The 19984-nt window shown below is 40.4% G+C and overlaps 1 protein-coding gene across 2 annotated transcripts in view; it reads left to right on the plus strand.

Annotated features, from left to right (window-relative positions):
* The first annotated feature begins 9529 nt into the window (after positions 1-9529).
* The window catches only part of LOC134342647 (death-inducer obliterator 1-like), a 106385-nt gene continuing 95930 nt past the window's right edge, over positions 9530-19984 (plus strand). For both annotated transcript variants that reach the window (XM_063041021.1, XM_063041022.1), the window contains exon 1: positions 9530-9689. The gene's annotated coding sequence lies outside the window, so the exon portion shown is untranslated. The remainder of the gene's footprint in view (positions 9690-19984) is intronic.

Raw genomic sequence — 19984 nt, forward strand, 5'->3', positions numbered from 1 at the left:
TGGCTCACCGAGCAACGCTGCTCAGCAACCCACCAATTTAACCCTAGCCTAATCACAGGATAATTTACAAGTCATTTTATAATTAACCTACTAACTAAAATGTCTTTGGAATGTGGGAGGAAACTATAGAGCACCCAAAGAAAACTCACGCATTCATGGGAAGTAATGTTAAAACTTTTTACAGCGGCGGAATTGAACTCCAAACTCCGGCCCAAACTGTAATTGCTTCGTCCTAACTGCTACGCAGCCATGGCAGCCCAAACCTACTAAATGTAAGTTTGAAAGTGTTCAATTTAATTTTTGATTACCTTATACACAAGTGGATAGCCACATATTCTGCGGTTATGACCCCCAGGTTTAGGTTCTCAGCGTTTACTTTTTTAAATTCGAGGAATTTCAAATATCTAATTGAAATCGTACCTCTTTTTAAACTCCAGGGATTATTCCCTTTATTGGATGATCTTAAATTTAAATGAGTCTTCATGATAGCTGTTTAAATACTTTTGTCTTAGGAAAAGTAAAGAATATTTTGTTTGGTGTCAATGCTTTCCGATAGAATAATGTAGCACATGCCTTTGCTAATTACTGACTGTACTCAGGCTAATGAGCCCATGTCTAGCACAAAACAGCCAGGGAAAGACCAAAAGATACAGAAGCAGAATTAGGCCATAGTAATTTTGATTATATGAATCCTTTAATCGTATTACAATTTCTAAATATTTGCTTTTGAGAAGTGCTTCTGTATGTTGAGTACATCAAGCACAATGATGTAAAGGTCCCCTATTATATGACAGCTTCTTTCCTTCAGAAGTTATTAGTGTTTACCATATTCTTATATTTTCTGAAAACTTAGAAGTAGGTGGACTAGTTTATGAGTCTACTCTGGCTCTCAAAGTAGTTCCATTCCCCCTCCTTACTTTCCTGTAAAGTGGACTGCCATATGTCTATTAACTTTGTTCTCTTATTGCCCATCAATGCGAGGGCATTCTGCAGTAGCCAGTTCACCCACCAGCACAGGGGGAAGCTCCAAAACAGCTTTTTCCGCCAGGCCATCGGAGTGATTAATTCATGCTGACACAATTGCATTTTGAAGCTATATTGACTTGTTGTATAATCTTACTGTACATACTATTTATTACAAATTACTATAATTTGCACATTCTGACAGAGATGTAGCGTAAAGATTTTTGCTCCTCATATATGTGAAGGAGGCGAGGAGATCGATCCCAACAGTCGACCGAGAGGGAGCCGAGAGTGTGTGCTCCTTTCTGTCGAAGAGGGGAGTATCATCTTACTTTGTGTCGACAGTATTGTTTGAATTGCTTGAACGGGGGGTTTGAAGTCTGTTGTGTTGGGAACCAAAGAGCAAAAGAGAGTGGGGAAGGAGCGGAAATTCCTAGTAGGGGGTCGTGCGGGTTAGGTAATGGCGGAAAAGGCGAGGGGGGGGGATTGAGGGGAAAGAGAGTGGAGAAGGAGCGGGATAGGGATTTGGGATCAGAGGTAGGCAGCTGGGGAGAAATGTATTATTGTGAAGAGAGAAATAAAAGGGAATGAGGAGATACTGAGGAGATGGATGATTGAAAACCGAGGCAAAGGGAATAAAAGAATAAGAAATGACAGTGGAGAGAGCTTTGAAAGTGAGGAAGATAAACAAGTTCAGAGACAAGGTGTTGTCATAAATAGGTTTAATGAGAAGGCGCAAGGAAACATGAAGAAAATTAACCGGTTTGTGCTAGCAACAACTCTGGCAAATTAGATAGGGGAAATAGTATTTGTAAAAGTGCAAAAGTCCTGAATGATTGCAACCTATTGGTAAAATGTGCGAATGAGGACCAACTTGAGAAAGCACTGAAGCTAAAAGAGATAGGAAAATGCAAGGTGGAATACTCAAGGAGGGTGGAGGCACAAAATGGCAGTGGATGTAAAGGAGTGATCACGGGGGTACCAATAAGTACAAATATGGAGGAGTTAAAGAGGAATATCAAGGGAGGAAAAGTAATAAATATTCAAAGACTGAAAACAAAGGAAAAGTGAAACAGTTTTGATTGGATTTGTAGAAGAGAGTGCTAAGGAAAGTGTTCCTGTGTTTCATGAGTTACTCAGTAAGGGTGTATGTGCCAAAGCCATTGAGGTGCTATAATTGTCAAAAGTTTGGACACATAGCTAAAAACTGTAAAAAGGCAGAGGAGATGTGCTAGATGTTGGGGTGATCAGGAATATGGAAAGTGCGGAACAGGAGTGCAACCAAAATGCTGCAGTTGTGGAGGAGCTTATAATGTGGCATATAGTGGATGTGAGGTTATGAGACGGGAGAGTAAAGTTCAAGAAGTAAGAGTGAAAAGAAAGATCACTTATGCAGAAGCTGTAAAAATGTCAAGAGAACAGAATAATGCTCCTAATGAACAAGGAGCAATAGGGATGCAAGAGTTACAACAAAGAACAAATGATAGGATTTATGTAGACAAAAAGGCCCTAGTAACATTCATTGCAGGAGTGATTAATAGTACGGCTGAGGTAAAGTCAAAAAGTGATAAAATTCAGCTGGTGGTCAAAGCAGCGGTGAACTATTTAGGGTTAGTAGGACTGACATGGGAGGAAGTGAGAGAGAATCTCACTAATCAGTCAAGCCAGGAAGTGTCATGAGTTGGTTAATACTAATTGTGATTATTTTACAATAGAATGCAAGGAGCTTACTGGCCAATAGCCAGGAATTCAAGCACTCTCTTAAAGAAATGGTTGTAAAACCTGATGTAATATGTATTCTTGGTTGAAACCAACTTTAGACTTTGTGGTGTATGAGTATACAATGATAAGGAAAGATAGAATTCTAGGGGGAGGAGGGGGTTGTGCAATGTTAGTCAAACAAGGTATATCATATAGGATATTGGAAACAGGAGATGATCAGGAATACATAGTGGTGGAAGTGTGGGAGAGAGGGGAGGGAGTGGTTGTAATTAACTACTACAAACCATGTAAAAGGTTGGACTTGGACAGCCTATTAAGGATACAAGGACAAAACAGACATAAAGTAGTATGGTGTGCAGATTTCAATGCTCATAGCACAATATAGGGGGATACGATTACAGATTCAAATAGGAAGGTAATTGAAGATTTGATGGAAGAAAGGGATTTGGTGGTGCATGAATGATGGTAGAGGAACAAGGATAAACTTAACAACAGGAACTGAGTCAGTATTAGATATTATGTTAGTGTCTAATACGTTGGCTGGCGTTAGTAACTGGGGAGTTTGGACTGCTTCAGCGGTAGGCAGTGATCACTACCCAGTTTTATGTTCAGTGGGTAAAAAAAATTGAAGTAAGACCTGGTGGTGGAATCCCAAAGTGGGTGTTTGGAAAAGCAGATTGGGATAAGTTCCAGAAGTTGAGTGAAGAGGCATTGACAAAGATTGACATTTCTGGAAATATAGATGAATTAATCAGTCAGGTGACTTCAGCAATTATTATGCTAGCAGAAGAATCTATACCTAGGAGTAAAAATAGGATGAATAGAAAACTGGTACCATGGTGGACAGAGGAATGTTGTCAGGCTGTAAAAAAACAGAAGTAGAGCATTCAGGCTAGTTAAAAGAACCCATAATATGCAGCATTTGATTCAATATAAGAAGGCACAGGCAGTGGTGAAAAGAACTGTACGTCAAGCTAAAAGGGCAAGTTGGAGGAGTTTTTGCACCAAAGTAGGAAGAACAACACCTGTGTGAGAGGTATGGGGAATGATTAAGAGGATGGGGGGGGGGGCTGGATAGGAGGGAATGGGAATATCTAGTAATGATATCTGAGGAGGAAACAGCAGCACCAGTAGAGATAAAGCTGAGATCATGGCCAAGTCGTTTGTACAGATACACAGTTCAGAAAATTTGAAGAAGGGAGAAGGGAAAGAACAATGAGTTAACACCTAGGTGTGTTAAACAGGAGGGAAGAAACAGATGATATCATTGATGATCCATTTACATTGGCAGAAATGGTGAGAGCAATAAAGAGGTCGAGACCAACCTCCCCAGGGAAACATCTGATATGAGGAATGCTGGCAAGTTACCGGAATGGTTTTAGGAAGGGAAGGAATTCCATGGACTCAGTGATAAGGTTAGAGACTGAAATAAGAAAGGGCCACGCAAATAAAGAGTCAGTAGTTGCAGTGTTTTTTTGACATTGAAAAAGCCTATGATATGATGTGGAAAGAAGGATTGTTAATTAAACTGCACAAGATGGGAGTTGGTGGGAGAGTTTTTAATTGGATTAAAGATTTTTTGTTTGGTAGAAAAATTCAAGTTTGGATTGGATCAGAATTATCAAAACAGTACATAGTGGGAAATGGCACACCTCAAGGTAGTGTGATTAGCCCATTACTTTTCATCATTATGATCAATGATATCTTCACAAAGGTACCAGTGGATATAGGTAGGTCACTGTTGGCGGATGATGGGGTCTTGTGGAAAAGAAGCAGGAACATGGAATATAGTCAGGAAACTACAAGGAGCAATTGATGAAGTGGTGGAGTGGGGTTATGATTGGAGATGTAGATTTTCAGTAGAAAAAACTCAAAACTATTTTTCACCAGGAAAAGAATTGGGGTAAGAAGTTAAGGATGTATGGAATTGAATTAGAAAGGGTTGGATCATTTAAATTTCTGCGAGTTATATTTGATTCATGATTAACATGGGCAGGCTATATCAGGAAAGTTGAGAAATGTGAAAAAGTAATAAATGTGATGAGATGTTTGACTGGTAGGGAATGGGGAACAAGTTGTTCAGCGTTGAAGAGAATGTATGTGGCTTTAGTAAGATCTGTGTTGGACTATGGAAATATAGCATATGGATCAGCAGCTAGGTCTCTTATAAGGAAACTGGATGTGATTCAGTCTCAGGCTTTGAGAGTGTGCAGTAGGGCTTTTAAAACATCACCAGTATCAGCCCTACAATTAGAATGGGAATAATGCCTTTGGAACTAAGAAGGATGCAATTGATGGCAAACTACTGGGCTAATTTGCAGGGACATAATGATTCTCACCCTGCAAAAGGAGTGTTGCAGGAGTGCTGAGAAAATGGGAGGTTTCAGAGGGATAACTTTAGTCAGGTAGGGAATGATATTGCTAAAGAATGTGGAGTGTTTGATCTAAGGATAGGTCCTTCAGTAATTTATCCGATTGTAGCTCCGTGGAAGCTTGTATGGCCTGACATAGACTGACATTTGTTAGAGGTAAAAAGGAAAGGAAAATATAAAACTGATTTGGTAAGTGCATTTAACTGTCATGTGATGAAAAAATATAGTGATTATACTCAGATTTATACGGATGGTGCTAAGGAACCTGAAACAGGTGTGACAGGGTTTGGGGTAGCTATACCAGTAAAAGAAATTGGAATCAGCAGAAGACCCTCTAATAAATTCGGGGTGTATACAGTAGAGATGCTGGCAGCATTGGTTCCGTTGCGATGGGTGGAGAAAGCTAGACAGGTCGAAAAGTGATGATATGCTCAGATTCATCCTCAGTTCTAGCAAGTGTAAGGTCTTTTCACTCAAACAGTCGGTAAGATGTACTTTATGAAGTCCTTCAGTCAGTCACAAGAATTGCAAATCAGGGAGATCAGGTAAAATTTTTATGGGTTCCAGCACATGTAGGGCTGAAGGGGAATGAGAGGGTGGATGAGTTGGCAAAGAGGACATTAAAGAAAGAAAGTATAGAAATGCACATTAATATCAGTAAAGCAGAGGTTAAGTCTGTAATCTGGGGGAAAAAAATCAACCAAATGTGGCAAGAAAGATGGGACAGGGAGAGGAAAGGGAGGCATTTATATCAAATACAAAAAAGTGTTGCAGGTACTATGGTAGGTAGTGGATACAGAAGAGAGGAGACTGTGTGGACTAGGTTAAGGCTGGGGAACTGTACGTTAAACAAAACATTGAAAATGATACGGAAATACCAGACAGGATTGCGTGAGGAATGTCAGGAAGAGGAGTCAGTAGAACATGTAGTTCTGAGTTGCAGGAAGTATGGGATACAGAGAGAGATGATAATCAATCTAAGGGAAATGGGGGTGCAGGAATTCACATTAAAAGGGTTGCTGGGCATGGGTGAGAGACCACAGGTCAGGGTATTTGTAGCTTTCTAAAGGTGTACAGGGTTTTTTTTATAGGATATGATGAATAAGCAGGAATAGGGTACAAGGATGGCCAAAGATGGGAGGATAAAATCTAGATTAGGGTATGTATGTGTGAGTGATTGGGTGAAGGAATTTGGAATGTAAATCTATTGTACTCTCCGGAGCAGAAGGTGGCGGTAATGCACCACTAAGCTGGGTGCCAACCACTGTAAAACAAGAAGAAGAAGAAGAAGAAGGCCATAAGAAATAAAGTCGATTCAATTCAGTAGGTCATTGGAAAAACAGTGGAAACTTCACAGACTCAGCATAGTCACCAGAGCAGTGAATTAGCAATTCTCCCTACTGCGCTGTTTACTTTACTCACTGACTGTATGATTTCACAATTTCTCCAAACTAGATTCAATCACATGTAATCACCTAAATTAGAATCAATGTCTAAGCTCATTGCACTGACCCATATTTTTTCTCTATGGTTGCAGCTGATCTGGTGCATATTTCCAACATTTATTGTTTCAGATTAGCAAAATACATAGTTTTGGGGTTTTAATTCTTGTCTGTGCTAAACACATCTTTCATATCACTTTTCAGAGAAAAAGTCTAAGATGTTTTCAATCCAAGAGCAACAAGTTCAGCAAGCTGTAAGGTTGAGAAGGGACTGGGAACAAAAGCAAAGGTCTTCAATACTTAAGATGATTTTTAAAGAGGTAAATGTTCTCATCTGAAAAGAATTCAAAATTGCAATGAATTCCCAAGTACGATGATGTAGATAAGGAAATCACAAACATATTCATTGCACAAATTTAATTTTTATGATGTGGTGGTTGTATCTTCAGAGGGGTTCACACACTCAACTCTTTTTGTAAGTAGTAAGCAGAAAAAATATTTTCTAGTGTTTCTTAATTTTTCCTCAAACTTATGGTAATTTTAATAGACATTGAGCTAATCTTGCTCATCCAAAATTTGTGGGTATTCTGTGATACAGCAAAGATATGTTAGGCCAGTGATTCTGTTTTTTTTAAAAAGCAAGTGTATAATATTGGCCTTAATTATTAAATGTTCCTATTTCCATGTGTTCAAATTGTACCAATTATCTTTCTCATACCTAGACTTAATACATTCTTTCTGTTATGAAATTAGCTAGGTGAAAAATCAAGTTGGCAATTTCAACACAAGAAAATGTAGGCAAATCTGGTTTAATCTTTCCTTTAATTTGATAGAATTTTCTCAGCATTATGCAAAAATCATTTATAGAAGCTAAGGGGGGGATACTGAAAACTATTGTAGGTTCCATTTCTGTTACTTTATTTTTAATTTTTTTCATCATTGACACTTTATGAATGTGGTATTAACTCAAATAGTATGTTAATAGCTTCATATACTACAGTTAAACTATGTAACTGGTACGTTATTTGTAGTAGTTTGAAAGAGGCTAGGGTGGGGATTATGAAAAACACAGTTATCTTGTTAATTAAGTTACAGTGGTTACAATCCCTTCCCATTTTAACCTTAGTGGTGTATGTTAATTTTATTTTTATTGTTGTCCAAAATGTTCCAAATGTTATTAATCAATGAGACTTCATGCGATAGTGTCAAAAAGTTATCAACAGATGACATTAGATTTTCCAGGTTGCAATCTTTGTAAAGCAAAGTTTTAATTGAATTATGTGTTGAAAATATACAACTTTCAACTTGTACAAAACAAATATTCTTCATTCATCATTGATAGATAAGTTCATCTGGTCTCAACACTTCATTAAGTAATCTATTGAATTTTTTTTCTAGAGCATCAGCAACAATAACCTGGGTGATTCAATTTCTAAGATAAATTAAATCCAGAATGTTTTCTAGCTTGTCCCTCTTTAGGATATTTATGATAAAGCATTTGAGTTTTATTCCTTGCTGGGTGTCAAACTGCAAAGAGAGAAACAGTTAAAATTTCAGATTAATGTTACAACAGGTGGCATGGTAGCAGAGCCGTTAGCACATCACTATACAGTACTAGCAATCACCAATCAAGCTTTGATTCCCGCTGCTGTCTGTCTGGAATTTGTATGCTCTACCTGGGAAATCTGGTCTTCCTCTCAATTTCCAGAGATGTGGGGTTAGGTTTAGTGAATTGTGGGCATGCTACGTTAGCGCTGAAAGCATGGTGACACTTGTGGGCTGCCCTCAGCACAATCCTGAGTTGTTGACGCAACTCAGAATATTTCACTATGTTTTGGTGTTTCGATACACATGTGACAAATAAACTGATTCTTTGGTGAATGAAGAATATCCTGTATAGAATCTTCTTAAGCCTATCACCCCTAATGGGACATAGGCTGCCAACATTAGATCACCAGAGTCCTCCATCCTGGGCCGGTAGGGTGATCAACCCTGTGGCTTTCACCTGCCACACTTTACACGTCTTCTTGGCAAAGATCCTTCCTCTCCCAGGGATGGGGTCTTTGGAGCTTCTGTTGTGGTTTCTGTAGTTTTGGATTTTTTCAGGATGGAATTGCTAGCCCTGGCTGTGCCCAATTCTTCTCCTTGTGACTTCCGCCAATTGATTCCTCCCATACTACTCAGACATATGGATTAGTAGGTTAATTGGTCACATGGGTGTAATTGGGCAACATGGGTTTGTTTGAGCCTTTTCCTCAAGATTTTCCACATTGCTCAATCTATTGTGTTTGATTATCTGTTTCAGTCCATTTTTGGTGCTGCTAATATTTATCTTTGCCTACCGGATGGCAGGGTCAAGAATTCTGGTGTGTTTGTGGGGAAGTTTTGTCTCCCCATCATCAGGGAGGATGTACTGGAGCCTCAGGACCCATACCACCAGGTTCAGGAATAATGGTTGAAAGAAGTCTATAGTTGGGAGCTTAACGTCAAAGGATATACTTTGTATCGAAAGTGCAGACAGGGAGGCATGGTTTTGTTGGTAGGAGGAGGTAAGAAACCGGTTAGACATAGAAGATTTGACGGATCTTATTGACTTGGATTTTCAGAAAGCATTGAACTTGCCTCATCAGTGGACTGTTCACATAACCTATGACCACTTTCAAGGATTCTGTGTCTCATGTTCTCGATATTTATTGTTCATTTATCATTATCATTATTATTTATTTCTTTGTTTTTGTATTTGCACAGCTTAATTTGCTCTTTTACGGTCCTGTTGGGTGCGGTCTTTCATTGATTCTATTGTTCCTTGTAGTTACTGTGAATGCCCACAAGAAAACGAATCTCAGGTTTTATATGGTTACGTAAATGTACTTTGATAATACATTTACTTTTAACTTTTTGCATATGCCGACTGATATCGTGTGCTGAGTATTTTCCGACGTGCCCTGCGCTTTGCTGTCAGGATATATTCGAACTGTTCTCGGGAACTCCCCCTTCCCAATGACGTAGTGCGCCGTCAGGTCACGTGTGCTGCGTGTAATGGCGCCGACTGCCCGGCTGCGCTCGCTCTTCGCCTTGGCCGCGTGTCGAAGGTGACCGTAGATCCAACAGGAGTTGCGGGCCGTCCTGGAGCAGAACAGGGAGGACGCGGGGTGTAGTGATGCGGACGTTGGGAGCATTTTGAAATCGAGTAAGTAGTCGCCGGGCCATGGAACAGTTCGGCAGGCGCCTGGGCGCGTTATAGGCCGCGCGCAGGCCCGGCAGCAGCGCAGTGTTAGTACGGCCCGAGCCATGGGCCTCGCTGATGGGTTCGGTGGGCATGGGATGTGTGGGTTACCGAGAGTTGTTTCTTCGTTATATTGATTGTTTGACGTAGGTAGACCGCGGCGTAGTCGGCACAAGGTTTTCATTAAGTTCCCCCTTCTCCACTGCTACGGTTTCACGGCCGCCTTATCTTAGTTTGATTCACCTATTATCATTGAATTCTTGCGTGAATAAAATTAAATACGCCCTCCTCGCAGATGGGAACGAGTTTTGGATTGTAGTGTGGAATGCTCTTGCGATTTTAGCAATAATTCGCCTTATTGGCTGATCAGTAAAAATTTGTGGATGTCCATACTTCCTAGGGTTTAATTTTAACACAAGGAAATTTCCTTTTTGGAGTTGTACATAACTATTGGCGAAGGTTGCCGCCTGCCCGCCTGTATTTCACGAACCGCGCCTGTTTGGTGCATGTATAAAGAATACGTTTAAAGTTTGGAACAAAACCCCAGGCGACATTTGCGGAGGGGATAGACTAACGAGAATTAAACTTCGTTCATCAGTAACCTTTAATCGGCCAAAGTGGAACTTTTATGGTATGAAGCAATTAACGCTCGGATTCAAAAATGTGTATTTATAGGTCAGAACTCAAATGATTAAGGAGATTTTTTTTAAAGGACACAGACTTGCTTTGTTCTTGAATTTATTAACATGTCAATTTCCTTTGCTTTGCGTTATATTCCGTGAGGCCAAACTTCACGGATCTGGAAAACGTATGGGATCGTGTGGTTATAGTGATTGTTACTGCAGTAGTAATCAGGAAGTTCACTTTCAAATCTAGGCAGTGGAATAGACTTTTGCGCTTAGGTTAAATAAATTTGGGATAAAGCTTGTATCACTAGAACAAACTAATAACTAGATTGTCCTTAAGAGTGCATTGGAGTCATTGTATGAAAGCTTTCTATTAATGAAAGCTTCATTGTAACTTCAGAATAACAATGAGTCCTGATGAATGGTTTCGGCCCAAAATGTTGACTGTACTCTTTTCCATCGATGCTGCCTGGCCTGTTGAGTTCCTCCAGCATTTTGTGTGTGTTGTTTGTAGAATAACAACTGGTCACTTTTAATTGTCCATCCAAATAGTTGAATAAGCCACTCAGTTCAAGGCAATTTGTGGCAATAAATTGTAGTTCTGCCAGTGATGATTGAGTAGGTATATTCAAGAAGTAAACATTCAATATTTGTAAAGTTAGCATATTTTAGCCATATCTAGCAGTGAAAATAATAATTAAATGATAACAATAAACAAGTAAATCAATTATATATATAACATTTTAAAAATGTGCAAAAACCAAAATACTGTATATTAATAAAAGTGAGCTAGTGTCCAAAGATTCAATGTCTATTTAGGAATCGGATGGCAGAGGGGAAGAAGCTGTCCCTGAATTGCTGAGTGTGTGCCTTCAGGCTTCTGTACCTCCTACCTGATGGTAACGGTGAGAAAAGGGCTGGAGGTCCTTAATAATGGATGCTGCCTTTCTGAGACACCACTCCCTAAAGATGTCCTGGGTACTTTGTAGGCTAGTACCCAAGATTGAGCTGACTAGATTTACAACCTTCTGCAGCTTCTGAGAGGCAGGATTTATAAATATTTGGAGAGGCATAATATGATTAGGAATAGTCAGCATGGCTTTGTGAAAGGCAGGTTTTGCCTTACGAGCCTGATAGAATTTTTTTGAGGATGTGACGAAACACACTGATGAAGGTAGAGCAGTAGATGTAGTGTATATGGATTTCAGCAAGGCATTTGATAAGTACCCCATGCAAGGCTTATTGAGAAAGTAAGGAGGCATGGGATCCAAGGTGACATTGCTTTGTGGATCCAGAACTGGCTTGCTCACCGAAGACAGAGTGGTTGTAGATGGGTCATATTCTGCGTGAAGGTCGGTGACCAGTGTTATGCCTCAGGGGTCTGTTCTGGGACCCCTTCTGTCTGTGATTTTTATAAATGATCTGGATGAGGAAGTGGAGGGATGGGTTAGTTAAATTGCTGATGGCACAAAGGTTGAGGGTGTTGTGGATAGTGTGGATGGCTGTCAGGTTACAGCGGGTCATTGATAGGATGCAAAACTGGGCTGAGAAGTGGCAGATGGAGTTCAACCCATATAAGTGTGAGGTGGTTCATTTTGGTAGGTCAATTATGATGGCAGAATATAGTATTAATGGTAAGACTCTTGGCATTGTGGAGGATCAGAGGGATCTTGGGGTCTGAGTCCATAGGACATTCAAAGCTGCTGCGCAGGTTGACTGGTTAAGAAGGCATAAGATGTATTGTCCTTCATCAACTGTGGGATTTGAGTTCAAGAGCCAAGAGGTTATGTAACAGCTATATAGGACCCTGGCCAGACCCCATGGAGTTCTGTGCTCAGTTCTGGTTACCACAGAATCGGGTTTATTATCACTGGCGTGTGATGTGAAATTTGTTAACTTAACAGCAGCAGTTCAATGCAATACATAATATAGGGGAAAAAAACTACGGGTAGCATATGGAAACTATGGAAAGGGTGCAGAGGAGATTTACAAGGACATTGCCTGGATTGGGGAGCATGCCTTATGAGAATAGATTGAGTGAACTTGGCCTTTTCTCCTTGGAGTGATGGAGGATGAGAGGTGAACTGATAGAGGTATATAAGATGATGAGATGCATTAATCATGTGGATAGTCAGAAGCTTTTTCCCAGGGCTGAAATGGCTAGCACGAGAGGGCACAGTTTTAAGATGCTTGGAAGTAGGCACAGAAGGTATGTCAGGGGTAAGCTTTTTTAGGCAGAGAGTGGTGAGTGCGTGGAATGGGCTGCCAGTGACGGTGGTGGAGGCGGATACAATAGGGTCTTTTAAGAGGCTCCTGGATAAGTAGGGAAACATAAAACATAGAAAACCTACAGTACAATACAGGCCCTTCGGCCCACAAAGCTGTGCCGAACATGTCCTTACCTGAGAAATTACCTGGGGTTACCCATAGCCCTCTGCCTTTCTGAGCTCCATATACCAGGTACGTGGGGCTTAGAAAGGTAGAGGGCTATGGGTAATCTTAGGTAATTTCTAAAGTACGTACATGTTCTGCACAGCATTGTGCTGTAGGTTTTCTGTTTCTATGTCCAACAAGGGTAGACGTTGACACGAGGAATTCTGCAGATGCTGGAAATTCAAGCAACACACATCAAAGTTGCTGGTGAATGCAGCAGGCCAGGTAGCATCTCTAGGAAGAGGTACAGTCGACATTTCAGGCCGAGAACCTTCGTCAGGACTAACTGAAGGAAGAGCTAGTAAGAGATTTGAGAGGGTGAGGGGGAGATCCAAAATGATAGAAGACAGGAGGGGGAGGGATGGAGCCAAGAGCTGGATAGGTGATTGGCAAAAGGGATATGAGAGGATTATGGGACAGGAGGCCCAGGGAGAAGGAAAAGGGGGAGGGGGGGAAAAACCCAGAGGATGGGCAAGGGGTATAGTCAGAGGGACAGAGGGAGAAAAAGGGTGGGGGGAAAGAGAGAGAAAGAATGTGTGTATATAAATAATGGATGGGGTACGAAGGGGAGGTGGGGCATTAGCGGAAGTTAGAGAAGTCAATGTTCACAATGTTCATCGTGTAAACGTTGTACCACCTGACCAATATAAGTTGGTTATGGGCAATTTCTACTGTTGTCTTTTATTCTTCACGTGGTAAGTTTCTGACCTTTAGTGTACCAGTGCTTGACTGTTGATTACATGATTCCGGATGGGTACCAACATTTAGGCAAGAACTTAGATTGATATTGTAGACTGGGAATTGATGTGTTGCTATTAGGCAGACATTTACAGTGGATTAAAGCAAAGTAATAGAAACACTTAATAGCTTGGGAAGTATTGTGTGAAGAAAAAGTAGAAACTTTTCAAGGTATTAACTCGAACACAATTTAGATTATTTAATTTAATCAATAATGAAGCAGGACTGGAGAATTCTCCAGTTCTGACGATCAGTCATTGATCTAAAATGTTAATTCTGTATCCCTGTCCACACAATGCTGCCTGACTTGAGTATTTTCAGCATTTTATATATCTGATTTCCAGGATCTGCATCTTTTTATTTTCAGCCACGTGCTTATGAATATGGTTTTTGATTTCTAATACATTTTTTGGGAACTGGATATTTATACTGGTTAAAATTATTGTTTTTTGCTTCATCAACTACTGCCTTCAACTGCTTTGCTATTGCCCAGGAGGTAGATTTTGCTGTAGTTTCTCAGTATACCTTTCTGTACTCCTAATTAAACCAAAAACTGATTGAAGCCAGTCAATGCCTTGCTACATTGCTTTCTTATTAAAGTTTCCAGGTTTAGGGTACCACTGGTAGGTTTAACATTTATTACATATCCCTAATTGCACTTGAGGTGGTTGTAAACCATTGCAGTCTTTCTGACATAATGTAACCGGACTCTTGCCCAAACCACAGACAATGTGTGGGTCCTGGATTGGCCTCTCCTTCACTCCAGTGATTGCACCACTACTTGGTAGGAAGATCTAAAATTTAGACACAAGTTGTCACTAAAGTAGAATGGATTGGAACCAGTTTACTATCACTGGCATATATTGTGAAATTTGTTTTGCGGCAACAATACATTGCATAATAATGCATAAGTTACAATAAGTATATATAAAAAAGAGAGCAAAAAGGAAAAAAAAACAGGTAGTGTTCATGGACCATTCAGATATCTGATGGCTGAGGGGAAGAAGCTGTTCCTGAAACATTAGTGTGGTATTGTAGAAATACAAGAAGTAGTGGTATTTTCATGCAAGTTGTGGGCTTGAGAGGGGCTTTTGGCGTAGCCAAGACAGGTACTGCAGTGTATGTACTGTAGATGGCATGCCCTACATCTATTGTGTGTGGTGGAGGGTAGTGAGAGGAATCTCAATCAAGTGGCTGTTTAGTCCCTGGATGAGATAGAGCTTCTTGCAATCATTGTTACTCACCTCTGGAATTCAGCTTCTTGGCCCATGAACAAGGCTGTGATGAAATGCCCTGGTGAAGCTCAAATTGTGCATTGGTAACAAGGTTAATTGGTGGGTAATTACTGCATTATCGCATTATCAATGACATTTGTCCACTATTTAGCTGGTTATTGCAGAACATTTAGCAGACTGATCAGCTGTTAATTATCCTGTTTGGACATAGTGCTCTTTGGGTGAGCAGAGCATGGTTTCTACATTTTCAGATAAATTTCAGTGTTGTATTTGTATTGCAACAGCTCATCCAGAGGAGTGGCTAGTTCAGGAGACAGTTTCAGGCAGAAGCACTTATTTTCCGTCTGAACTGAGTTTCAGTGCTTCAATATTTGTTAAAGCTTGCCATGGACTGTATTCAAGATGAAGATGGGACACTTCCTTCCATTAGCTGTTTAATTATTCACCATAGCAGGAGCTTTGATCAGATTTTTGGTTGAGTTGCTTAGCTCAGTCCATTAGCCAATTATTTTTACTCTGTAAGCATGGTTGCAGTTCTGTGCTGCAACTTCAGGAGGACATCTAATCTTCATTTTTTTTTCCACATGATGTCATAGTATGGCTTTGTCCACTCCTGATTTGAACCAAGATACTGTTGACAGTGTTGGTAGAATGGATATGCCAAGCCATGAGCTCATAGATAGTGATGATGCCTATTGCTTAAAGCACCTTATGGATACTGATTTTGAGGGCTACGTCAATTGTTTCCATTTTACCCAATTGCTTCTACTAGTGCAATTGTGGACATGTGCATCTCTTGTTGCAGTTAGATGGATGAAGACACCTTTGTAGGTTTATCCTTGTTAAATCATTCATAACCTGTCTCAGACCCAATTCAGCAGCTATATCCTTCAGGGCTCAGTGAGTCTTGGTGCTACCATGTCATTCTTGGTGATTAACACTGGAGTTTCCCATCTAGAGTACTTTGAATGCTTTTGATATTGTCAGTACATCTTCCAGGTCTTATTGATCATGTGAAGGATGTGATCTGGATGAGGTATCTTTACTTATGTTTATCTTGTTGCCATGGGACTGAATAGAACCTGGATTTGATGTTGAAGATTCTAAATGGTATTATCACAGTACACCAGCTATGTGGGGCTGTTCTGCCAGTGGTTGGATTGAAGAAACTCACCAGGTCAGGCATCATTTATGGAGAGAGAAACAGATTCAGATCAGATCAATGATGGGATAAGATGGGGGAAACCTGAGGAAATAAACTTGTATTAAGCTGTGGAGAGCCAGATGTGAAAGTGAGAGTAGGGTGAAAGTAAATTTTTCAGTATTTGTGTGAGTGGAAGTTCAGGCAGTAGAATTATTGTTATGTAGTGTTTTGCCCTGCCTCATGTGGTTCATATCTGACTCTTCCCATTCTTGAGCTATATGTCTATCTGTAGAGATGTAGAGCAGTATCCACTTAAAGCCACAGATTTCCACAGCCATCTTTACTAGACTTCCACTAAAGCTGCTTCCTATAAAGATGGTATTACATTCTCTCACTTTCTCCAGTCCAATGAAGATTTTTTTTTCTCAACACTGTCTTTGATATCTTCCTTTTTCCTTAAGTTTTATCTTTACTGTTGTTGGTGGATGAGAGACCTATTTGTCACCTATGCTGTTGTCTCCTTTCAACTTGGCAGAGTAAGAGTATGTATCCCCTTGACACCAATAGCTTTCAATGAACTATTTCCGTAATTTCCACGACTTTCAGTGGGTTTCCACCGAGTTGTTCTCCTCTTTCCCAAGAGCATTCCAAAGAGATCCCTCCCTTGCAATTCCTGCAGTGTTCTTCCATCTCCTCTGATCATTTTCCATCTGTTGGGCACTGCTGAAGATACAATATCTGCCTTTCCCAACCTTTCTCCTTCCCACTACCAAGGGAGCAAAGAGGTCTGTCCATGTGAAGGAGACGATCATACTTCATATGTAGATGTAGAAGAGCTTGTGACAATTTCCACACCCTCCATTAACAGTGTATGTTCTGGCCTGGTTTAAAACTCCCCAATTTAGTCTTAATTAAATTCTGTAAGCCATTCTGTTTCCTACTCTTCCAGTTGTTTCTTTACTGTCTGGTATATCATCAGTTTTGCTAATAGAATCAGTTTTTTGTTGTTACAAAAATCATGAAATGTAATGTTTTGTTGCAGCAATACATTGCAGCCATAACAAATTACTGTAAAAGTGCAAAAGAGGAATCGCGAGGTAGTGTTCGCATGTTCATGGACCGTTCAGAAATTTGATGGTGGAGGGGAAGATGCTGTTCCTAAATGTATTAGGAACTCGGTGGAAACCCACTGAAAGTCATGGAAATTGCAGATATAGTTCATTGAAGGCTATTGGTGTCAAGGGGATCCATATTCTTACTCTGCCAAGTTGAAGGGAGACAAGAGCATGTTCCTAAATGTTTTAGAAACCGAGCCCTGTACCTTCTCCCTGATGTTAATGATGAGAAATGGGCACATTGGGATGGTGAGGATCCTTAATGATTGCCACCTTCAGGCACCACCTTTTGAAAGTGTCCTCGATGTTGGAAATCTTGTGCCTCCATTCCAGACTGTGATGCAACCAGTCAGAATGCTCTCCACAGTACCTCTGTGGATATATACTACAGTCTCTGATGTACCCTCAAACTCTGAATGAAGTACAGCGACTTGTGTGCCTTCTGCAAAGTGACTAAATATGCCACTTACATTTCCTTGAGAGAAGCTTAATGCAATCAAAACAAGTCGGTATGGTTTTGGGTAAGGAAAATTGTTTATAACTCTGCAAATTATTCGAGTATATAACAAGCAAAGTTGTAGAGGAGAGCCCAGAGATGTCTATTTGATTTTGCAGAAAGCATTTGAGAAAGGCACCACATAAACAGCAGGTGCACATAGTAAAAACCCACAGTGTCAAGGAATTTAGTAACCTGAATTAAAGTCTAATTGTAACATAGCAGTACAACATAGCTGGAACAAATGTTTTTTTTAAGACCAGATATTTTAATTTATGGTGTGTCCTAAGGATTGGTTAATGTGGGAAGATGTGAGGTCAGGTATGTCAGAAAGACGAATCAAAGACGCTTCACCCTTGAGTCTTTCAGGGTCATCTGTTGCATCCAATCCTCTTAGTGTGGCTTCCTCTACTTCGGTGAGAGCCGATGCAGATGGGAGGACCACTTTGTTAAGTACCTTTTGTGTTGTTTGCTGCAAAAGGCGGAATCTCCCTGGGCCACCCATTCTCCTCTTGCCTGCCTAATGTCTCCCTCTGATGCCTCTCCTCCTTTCCTCCTGTGGTCCACACTCCTATCAGATTACTCCTTCAGCCCTTTACCTCTTACTTCATTCTCCTCCTCTACTTTTCCCCTCACCTGGCCACACATGTCACTTTCCCTTCATCTTGTTCTGGATTCTACCCTTTCCTTTTCAGTCCTGATGAAGGTTCTCAATCCAAAACATGTTAACAGTGCTGATAGATGGCAGTTTGATCCTGAGTCTGCTGAGCTGTAATAGAGGATTCTTTCACAATCTATTCTTTGATTTCTTTTACTTTTGGAGCAGTTACAGATGAAAATGACTCAACTAGTTTTCTTCTCCACCCATCTCAGATGTTCCTTCTGTTTTCTCCACCCTTTGCCCCATTTCTACAGTTGATATAAACTAATAATTGTCTAAATGAGTTAAGTCTGATGCATCAGACAATCAGCATTCATCACTATGCAGGGTAGGCAACTATATAATGGATAATAAAAAAAGTTGCCAATTTAAAGAATGGGAAGTATAAATTAAACAGTTGTTTGTAAAGGAATTTAGTTAAAACAGTTGTAGAACAGCACAGAAACTTCTAAGTTCTTCCTTCATTTTCCTAAACTCCAGGGAATAAAGTCCTAATCTATTCAAACTTCCCCTATAACTCAAGTTCTGGGGACATCCTTGCTAATTTTCTCTGCATTCTTTCAACCTTATTGACATTTTTCCTGTCGGTAGTTGACCAAAACTGCACACAATACTCTAAATTATGTCTCAGCAGCGTTTTGTACACCTTCGTTGGAGCATCCTAACTCTGGTCAATGCTCTGCTCTGTATTCCTCAGTCATGGTGTCATCCACAAATATGCTGATTAATGTTGCCACATTATTTTCAAAATCATTAATATTGTAGATGATAAACAACAGCATACACAGCACTGATCTCTGCGGTACACCACTAGTCACAGCTTCCAGTCAGAGAAAGCCATCTACTACTTCTATTTGGCTCCTCTCAATAAGCCAGTGTTGCATCCAATTGTCTACTCATCCTGAATGGCAAAGGACATTAACTTTTGGGCCAGCCACCCATGCAGGACTTTGTCAAAGGCCTTGCTAAAGTTGACAGAGAATTCTGCTCTGGTTTTCCTTCAACCTTCTCGGTCACCTCTTCGAAGAACTCTATATGACTGATTAGGTATGGCCTACCGTACACAAAACCATGTTGACTACAACTAATTAGGCCCTGTCTATCCAATTACTTGGGGCACAAAGCTCGGAAAAAGCGACACAACAGACTTTTAACACCATAAATCAGCGAGTTTCTTTGTTATGTCTCCCCTCTCGCTGTGAAAAACGGGGTCACCTCTTTTTCCCTTATTGGCGAGAGAACGCCTGTGGTATGTTGAATACCAGGTGAATGAGTTGTCTTTGGGGTACTGCAAGTCTGTCTTATTGATGCTTTGCTGCACGCTTGTGCTTGGGGGGGTGCTGATGCTTTTTTGCTGGTGGGGGCGGGGGGGTCGTTGCTTTGCTGCTTATGCATGGGGAAGTTGGGCGTGCTTTGGGGTTCTAATATTTAACTTCATTCTTTGGGGCACTCCTGTTTTCGTGGATGTTTGCGAAGAAAAAGAATTTCAGGATGTAAATTGTATACATTTCTCTGACATTAAATTTACTGATTGAATCTATATTTTATTCCTTATAATAATTTAAGCAGGACTGATGTTAGGCATCTCGAGGATCTTCAAAGGACTTATCGATAATCTGAGCCACAAGAACTGTTGATCTAAGCTTTGCTCTGCATTCAATGTTATTATCCCCTCAAAATTAATAAGCTTGGAGATCTTGGCTTCAATATCTCCTTGTGCAACTGGATCCTTACTTGTAGACCCCGGTCAGTTTGGATTGGCAACAATATCCTCCACAATCACCATCAGTATAGATGAACCACAAGGTTGT

This window comes from Mobula hypostoma, chromosome 2, assembly GCF_963921235.1.
Source record: "Mobula hypostoma chromosome 2, sMobHyp1.1, whole genome shotgun sequence".
NCBI classification, from domain to species: domain Eukaryota; kingdom Metazoa; phylum Chordata; class Chondrichthyes; order Myliobatiformes; family Myliobatidae; genus Mobula; species Mobula hypostoma.